Below are 9,163 nucleotides of genomic sequence, written 5' to 3'. Positions count from 1 at the left end.
AGTCTAACCTCAGAATCTCAGTTAGAAAATATAATATAGACTACCTAGTCCAACTTATCTTTAAAAATAATGAAAATATTTCTACCATAATATAGCTGACAGGTGGTCAACAAGCCTTTGCATAAAGACTTGGTATGAGAGGGAACTCAGTTTCTTCAAATTAAGCTAGTTAATTTCAGGATAGTAATAATATTTAGGAATATTTTTCTTAAATCAAGGTTAAATTTTCATCTTTGAAATTTCTGTTCATTGTGCCTCATTCTTCCTTCTGGTGATGAACAAAACATGATGACAGTCCTTCAAATACTGAAGACCCTTTCTTTCCCTCCCCAAATCTTCTCTTCTTTACTCTAAATACTACCACCTATTTCAACTAATCCTCGCATGGCAGGAATTCTAAACCACTTAAATTTATCTGACCCTAAAACACTAACTAACAAGTAATTATTCAGCTTTTATTTGAAGATCTCCAATGAGAAGTCATTCATATCTTCTGAAGACAATCCATCCTGCTTTATGATATTTGTGATTATTATGGCATTTTCTAAAATGTTTATATTTTCTTTTTTTTTGGCAATTCAAATTTATTCCTTCTATTTTTTGGGCCTAGAGGAGCAAGTCTATGTTAGATTTTTAAATTATTTTTTGAAAGATTATTTTGTATTCTCTCTTTCCATTACTATATTTTGATATCTTGAGGAACTAACTATATATCTAGAAACTTTATTATCTTGATCTGTAAAATGAAGGGCTTTTATTAGATTATCTATGATGTCATTTAGAGGCAGAATGATATAGAGGAAGTGCTGCTAAAGTTCCCAAACTTCTTTAGCCTACCACCCTCTTGAAAAAAATAAAATACTCAGCACCACCCCTTCCCAAACCCTTCTGAGAAATCTACTTTATTTAACCTCTCAATGTTGCTGTTTTACTTCTTTTGTTTTTAATTTTCATTATTGCTGGATTGTTCCAGCACCCCCAAGGGGGCAGTATTGCCCACTTCAGGAATATATGATAGAGTTTGGAAAGAAATGGGTTCAGACCACATTTACAATACTTACATATTGTGTGATCCTTGGCAAGTCATTTAACATCTTTGGACCCCAGTTTCCCCATCTGTAAAATCATAATGATAATACATTCAGTACAGGGTTGTGCTGATAAATGTTTAGCAACCAATTCTTCAAAAAATCCAGGACAGACTTTTAAGTTTAATCTGCATTATTATATCCATTATTATATTAAGTGTAGAGACAATCAACACAACATAAAATCAAGCCATTATTCAAGGTATTTGCTGATTTCCAAGATAAAATGACCATACCAAAACATAAAATAAATTGGAAAATACTAAATCTTCTCTAGACATTTTTTAAAATGTAAAGAAAAAAATACAGGTATCAGTATATTAATTTTTTGTGATCTTATCTGTAGCTAGGTGCCTGAAGATATGCAGAGGAATACTGGCTCCATGTCATTAGGGGCTATAGTAATATTTATATACTTATGGAATTTCAACCCTTCTACTCAATGAAAAGAAAAGGATGCTTAGGTTCTATATATGTTAAGAATCTTGCTTAGAATGTTGCCTTTATAAAAACATGCACTATAATGATAGAATGTAAAGTAAAGACAGGGAGAATAGCCAAGATAGCAATATAAAGGTAAGGACTAGCCTGAGTTCTCTGAAATTTCTCTCTGAAAGACATGAAAATAACATCTTAAAGTTAATTCTGGAATGGCAGAGCCAACAAAAGGACAGGTTAAAACAAATTTTCAGCCCAAGATAACTTAGAAGGTCAACATGGAAATTCTATCTCACTGGGATGAAAGTTAAGCACAGTCACTTCAGTGCAGGCACTACTCATTAAGCCTGAAGCAGGCCTTGTGGAGTATGTGCATTGGCAGCCATGTTTTCTGGAGCTCTCAGCCCACAGATTGTAAGGGGTCCTGAAAACTGGTCAGAAAGATATACAAGGGAAACTTTGCTAGCACCAGAAGCAAAATTCTATTGCATTGTCCTTATGTGTTTCTGGGTAGCAGTCCTAGAATGAGCAAGAACACTGGCAGTAGTGGAGATGCTGGTGACAGTTCCAAGGTGGAAGTGAATGTGTGTGTTCACTCACAGACCAGAATAGAGATGAAAAGAGCAGGAACTTAACTTCTTCTTAGATTATCTCACTATGGAAGAACAGAAACCTGCTGATCACCAGAAATAGTTCTGAAAACATTTCTGAAATTGTTCTGAAACCAGAAATAGTTCTGAAACATGGGATAGTACTCCCTTTATCTTGAGAGCAAATCCCAACTTTGTTATAAAGTTGAAAGACAAGAAATAGGTTGAAAAAGGATCAAAGAACAATAACAAAAAGGATCCTGACCAAAGAAAGTTACTATTGTGACAGGGAAGATCAAAACAAAAGCTCAAGAGTCAATGTCCAAATAGCTACATTTAAAACCTCAAAGAAAACTCTGAATTGGTCTCAGGTTCAAAAAGAATTCCTGGGACAGCTCAAAGAAGATGTTAAAATTAAAAATAAAAGAGAGGAAGGATAAAAAATGGGAAAATAAATCAGAATAAGGCAAAACATTTATGAAAAATGTCAATGACTTCTTAAAATAGAAAAAAATACATAAAAATAATAACATTTTAAAACAGAATAGAGGATGGGGTAGAGTCAAGATGGAGGAGAAAAGGCAGTGACTCACCTGGACTCTTCTCAAAACTCACTTGAAAAAACTTAAAATAATGCCTTAGCACAAATTCTGAAGTGACAGAACCCACAAAGTGATGGGGTTAAGAGTTTGTAAGAAAGGTCTGTCACAAAGGGGTGAGAGTGCAGGATAGCAGAGTGAAGAATAAATCCATGCAGACTCTTGGCCCCAGCTAGTCAGAAACAGGCTTTGTAAGTGACTGAATCAACCAGAGAAATAGCTAATTGTAGAGCTCTGAGCTCACAGATGGGAAGGGGGTTGAACAACTGATAAGGCGATCACACAGTCTCTTGGCTAGCACCTGAGGCGAGACTCTGTTGCTTTGCCCACAATTGTATTGGTGTCACAACACTGGATGGAAGTCTCAGGGCAAGGAGGAACACTAGCACAGTGGAACTTATGGCAGGAAGGGAATGAGGACCCTCATTACATCTCCAGGGCAGAAAGAATGCTTGTGTTCACTCACAGACCAGTGCACAGTACACAATTCTCCCTGGATCATACCACCTTAGAAGAACAGAAAACATACAGGCCCCCAGAATGACCTATGAAAACGACTAAACAAAACCACTGAAACTTAGGACAATGTGAATTCCACCTCAGAAAGAGAGGCTCCACATCAGCAAAGAGTTAAAAGTTGAGAAACAGACTAAAAAAAATGAACAAACAAGAGGGAAAAAAAAGTTCTAATGTAAAAATTTCTATAGTGATAAGGAAAATGAAAACATATACTGAGAAAAAGAAAACAAAGTTAAAACCCTTACATTCAGAGCCTCAAAGAAGAAAAGGAATTGGTGTTGGGTGATGGGAAAACTCAATAAGGATTGTAAAAATCAGGTAAGAGAGTTTAGAGGAAAAATTGGGAAGAGAAATGAGAATGATGCAAGAAAATTATGAAGAAATTAAAAAAAAAACAATCAGCTTGTTAAAGGAGGCAAAAAAATACTGAAGAAAATAACATCTTAAAAAAAAAAAAAACCATGGGCGGCCAGGTAGCACAGCAAGTAAGAGCACTGGCTCCAGTGTTGGGATGACCTGGGGATTGAATCTGGGCTCAGACACTTAGCACCACACCCGGAAATAACTGGCTGTGTAACCTTGAGCAAGTTACTTAACCCCAATTCCTTAAAAACAAAACAAAACAAAACCAAAAAAAAAAAAAAACAGAATAGGCCAAATGGTTACAAAAAATATATAAAAAAACCAATGAAGAGAAAAATGCCTTGAGAAGCAGAGTGGTCAAATAGGAAAAAATATGCAACAACCTATTGAAAAGTAGAACTTAAAAAAAAATAAATCGGCTAAAAAAAGGCTAAATGGATAAAGATGTGTAAAAATTCAGTGAAGAAAATAACTCCTTAAGTAGCAGAATTTTAAAAATACAATGGAAATACAAAACTCACTGAAACTAATTCCTTAAAAATTAGAAATTAATGACTTTGCAAAACATCAAATAATAATAAAACAAAACCAAAAGAATGAAAAAGTAGAAGAAAACATGAAATATTCCATTGCAAAAAACAAATGATCTGAAAAATAGATTCAGGAGTTATGATTTAAGAATTATTGAACTACTGAAAGCCATAACCAAAAAAAAAAAGAGTGCACATCATTTTTCAAAAAATTATCAAGGAAAACTGCTCTGGTATTCTAAAACCAGAGGATAAAATAGAAATGGAAAAAATTGCCTGATCTTGTCCTGAAAAAGATCCCAAAATGAAATCTGCTAGGAATATTATGATCAAATTCCAGAGCTCCCAAATCAAAGAGAAACATTGCAAGCATTCCAGAAAGAAATAATTCAATTAAATTTCAATTTCAATTCAAAAAATTGTAATCACTCAGAATAACTTAGTAACAGCAATATTTTAAAGTGACCAACTATAAATGCTTTAGTTAGTCTCAGCAATACAATGATTCAAGACAATTATAAAGGATGAAAAATGCTATCTATCCAGAGAAAGAACAAATGAAGTCTGAATGCAGATCAAAGTATTCTTTTGTCTTAACTTCATTTTTCTTGTTTCCTTTTGTCAAAGTTTTCCTTTACAGCATAACTAAGTGAAATTTTTTTGTATGACTGCACATATATAACCTATATCAAATTGTTTGCCTTCCAAATGAGGTAGGTGGAGAGAAGGAAGAGAAATTAAAACTCAAAATTTTTTAAAATAGGAGGCAGAGCCAACATGGCAGAGTAAAGGCAAGAACTAATCTTAGTTCTCCCCCAAACCCCTCCAAATATGCTTAAATAATGACTCTCAACTATTCTAGCATAGAGCACTCAAAAAAAATGGAGTGAAATAATTTTCCAGCCCAAGACAACTTAGAAGATTGGCAGCAAAGGTCTGTTGCACCAGGGTGTTCATTGCAGACTGCACCACTGATGAGGGATGGCTCCCAATAGGTTCAGCAGGAACTCTGATCTTATCTAAGACCAGAAAGCCTCCGATTCAGTCTTGAAAGAATTCAGCCCAAGCCAACTTGGAGTCAGAGTTGTAAAAGTTTATTTTGCGCTTTACAGCTGGCAAAGGTTATTAGACTGTACAGCAGGCAAGAGTCCTTTAGAGGACCTGCAACCTCAAAAGGATAGAATTAAGATTTTTATAGGGTAATCCCATGCCAATTATGCCAACTAGGTGGTTAAGGTTGGGATTAGGGAGGAGGTAAGGTGGGGCCCATGTTTAAAGCAACATGGCATTTTTAATGTAACTGCACAGGCCTATTGCCCATGGTTCACTGGGAAAAAGCCCAAGCTGGGGCTACTTGAAGGTGTGGTTTTAGGCTTGAAATGTCACTAAGTCAGCTAGCAGTCAAGGGCTAATGGAGAAGTGCCCAGTCTGCCACCTATCAGTGCTCATGTTTGACAAGATGGATGTCTGGGAACCAAGGCTAAAAGGAGACTCAGGGGATAATAGGCTAAGGAGCTAACCTGAAGATAGTGTCCTGAAGGATTTATTGAGGCAGCCAAGGAGTTAACCTAGAAATAGGGTACTGAAGGATTCATGTGGGCAGTGGGACACTATACAAGGGGGAGATAATAGTTGCCTAAGCTGGAATGTTTATAGATACTTTACTCAAGGATTCATAAGATAGCTTGTTATTGTTCCAAGCTGAGATAGTTGTTGCTGGGTAGAGTTATTGCTCTGAAGCTAGGGGCGGTAGGTGGGAGGGGGGTGGATAGGGGCAGAGTTAATGCTCTGAGACTGGGGGGAGGGGGGTATGTGATTTTACAAACTGGTTTTACAGACTGATGTTACAAAGTGGTATTACAAATTGATTTTAAAAACATAGATCCCAAGCACCCCATCACCACAGCAGTCCAGGCCCTAGAAAACAAAGAGTAGGCCTCAGGGTGATTGAATCAATGGCAGCCATGGTAGTATCCAGACCTTCAGCCCACAGATACAAAAGAGAATTTGGAAAACCGGCAGGAATGGTCTGATTCAAATGAGTAAGAGTGGAAAACAATGTAGCACAGGCCACCCCAGAACAGCCCTGGATCCAGCAAAGCAGGAAGCAGGCCTTTGGAGTGACTGGAGAGACTTTGGACAGTTGCTTTGCCCATACATAGACCCACGTTGCAGTGCCAGGTGGCAGTCCCAGGACAAGGAAGAGGACTAGCATTAGCACTAGCACTAGAGTTATGACCACAGTGGAATGGAGAAACTCCTCACAGTTCTAGGGCAGAAAAGATAGCTTGTGGCCACTCACAAACCAGAGCACAGGCCAGGAGAAGAGTAAACTCATCTCCTTAGATCATAACACCTTGGAAGGATTTAAAACTTATAAGTCCCTAGAAGAATCTCTGAAAACAGCTGCACAAACCACCTGAAGCACTTGGGACAATGTACCCTCTTCCCTGGAAAGAGAGATTTATTTTAAAAACGAGTTAAAAGTCAAGTAATGTAGTGGGAAAATAAGAAAACAACAGAAAAAAATTCTGACCACAGAAAGTTACTATGCTGACAAAATACAAAGTCAGAAGAAGAAAACAAATTTAAAGCTCTAAATCCTCCAAGTTTCCAAGAAAGCCACCAAGAAAAATATAAATTGTTCTCATTCCATGGAAGAATTCAAAAAGGATTTTGAAAATCAGTAAGAAAGGTAGAGAAAAAATTGGAAAGAGAAATGAGGGTAATTCAAGAAAATAATGTAGCTTTACAGCTTGGTAAAGGAAACGCAAAATAAATACTGGAGAAGATAACATCTAAAAACAGACTAGGTAAAATGTTAAAAGAGGTTAGGAAAGTCAGAGAAGAAGAATACCTTAAAAAAACAGAATAGATCAAGTGGGAAAAGAGTCACAAAAATTCACTGAATTAAAAAAAAAACCTCCTTAAAAAGTAGAGGGCCAAATAGAAATAGATGGACAAAAACTGAATGAAGAAAATGTTTTTCAAGATTAGAATTGAGCAATTGGAAGCTCAGGACTTTATAAGAAATTATGAAACAATCAAAAAACAGTAAAACAATACAAAATAGAAGACAATACGAAATATTTCATTAAAAAAAACAGCTGAGGGGGGCGGAACCAAGATGGCAGAGTAGAAACACGACCTTTCTGTGGCTCCAGCTTCCACCTTCCCCAATCCATGTAAAAAGGGGACTCTAAACAAACTTTGGAGCTGCAGAACCCACAAAATGACACAGAGAAGGTAACCTCCAGCTGAGGACAGCCTGGCAGGAATCAGCCAGCACAGTTCTGCCCCACACCTAGCTTTAGCCCCAGGATGGGCCTGACCAGCCACAGCCAGAGGGACTCCAGATCAGCAGCAGCTGTGGCCTTTTCCAGATTTATCAACACATAGATGTGAAGGACAAGGTGAGAGGCCAGTGCAGTCTGGACTTTGGGACCCAGTAAGTGGGAGTGCCTGGCTTTTACCCCCAGGACGAGAAACCGCTGAGACACCAGCACAGCCAGCCAGAGCCACATGGCGGCTTCAGCTCCTGGCCTGCAGAGTGTAGGGGGACCAAGCACCAGTCTGAGGGGTCATCGCTCTTGCTTTAACCTGCTTGGATCTGGACTGCAGTTTAGGGTGGAGGTCCTGGGGTGTGTGCCCAGCTTGCCAGAGCTTGTGGAGACCTCAGAGAGGGCACCCATCGAATACCTCCGGCAGCTGAGAAAACCCCAGCGTTTGGGACGAAAACTCCCCTGTCTGGTTGCAGAATCCTACTGTGGCAAAAAGCCCAAAAGTCAAATAATTGAGTGGCAAAATGAGCAGGCAAAGGAAGCAAAGCAGACAGAAGATTCCAACGTTACACTCCTATTTTGGGGATAAGAAGGAGCAAGGCATGGAACAGGAAGAAAACAGTGAAGTCAGAATTCCTGCACCAAAAGAATCAAAGGAAAATACAAGCTGGTGACAGGACATAGAGGACTTTAAGAAGCAGATAAGAGAAATGGAGGAAAAATTGGGAAGAGAAATGAGAACAATGCAAGAAAATTATGAAATGAGAGTCAACAGCCTGACTGAAGAAAATAATACCTTAAAAAACAGACTGACTCAAATGGCAAAGGAGGCTCAAAAAGTCAATGAGGAGAAGAATGCCTTAAAAAGTCGAATTTGCCAGACGGAAAAAGAATCTCAAAAGCTCAATGAGGAGAACCATTGCTTCAGAATTAGATTGGAGCAAATGGAAGCTAATGACTTTATAAGAAATCAAGATGCTGTTAAACAGATCCAAACAAATGAAAGAATAGAAGGCAATGTGAAATATCTCATGGGAAAAACCACTAACCTGGAAAAGAGATCGAGGAGAGATAACTTAAAAATTATTAGACTACCTGAAAGCCATGACCAAAGTAAGAACCTAGAAAGCATCCTCCAGGAAGTTCTCAAAGAAAACTGCCCTGATGTTTTAGTACCAGAGGGCAAAATAGAGGTTGAAAGAATTGACTGATCACCTCCTGAAAAAGATCCCAAAAAGAAAACTCCTAGGAATATTATAGCCAGATTCCAGAATTCCCAGATTAAGGAGAGAATATTACAAGCAGCCAGAAAGAAACAATTTGAATATTGTGGAAACATAATCAGAATAACTCAGGATCTAGCAGCTTCTACACTGAGGGATTGAAGGGCTTGGAATGTGATATTCCAGAGGTCAAGGGAGCTGGGACTAAAACCAAGAGTCACCTACCCAGCAAAACTGAGTATCATGTTTCAGGGGAAAATTTGGTCATTCAGTGGAATAGAGGACTTTCAAGCATTCTTGCTGAAAAAAACAGAGTTGAAGAGAAAATTTGACATTCAGATACAAGAAGCAAGAGAAACATGAGAATATAAACAGGGAAAAGAAATCATAAGGAACTTATCAAAGTTGAACTATTAACATTCCTACATGGAAAAAAATAATTGTATTTTATGAAACTTTTCTCAGTAATTGAAGGGATTAGAAAGATATATATATATATATATATATATATATATATATATATATATATATA

The 9,163-nt window shown here is 37.6% G+C and overlaps 1 long non-coding RNA gene across 1 annotated transcript in view; it reads right to left on the bottom strand.

The window, feature by feature from the left end:
* Positions 1 to 677: 677 nt before the first annotated feature.
* LOC138142725 (uncharacterized) overlaps positions 678 to 9,163 on the bottom strand; it is a 189,797-nt gene continuing 181,311 nt past the window's right edge. Inside the window, exon 3 of the long non-coding RNA XR_011163529.1 lies at positions 678 to 1,116. This is a non-coding gene — a long non-coding RNA (uncharacterized lncRNA). The remainder of the gene's footprint in view (positions 1,117 to 9,163) is intronic.

Source organism: Petaurus breviceps, unplaced genomic scaffold (genome assembly GCF_028583685.1).
Source record: "Petaurus breviceps papuanus isolate PSGF00001 unplaced genomic scaffold, PetGlider_PUasm1.0 90602, whole genome shotgun sequence".
NCBI classification, from domain to species: Eukaryota; Metazoa; Chordata; class Mammalia; order Diprotodontia; family Petauridae; genus Petaurus; species Petaurus breviceps.
Note: the sequence above shows the minus strand (reverse complement) of the source record. Positions and strands in the feature narration are given on the sequence as shown.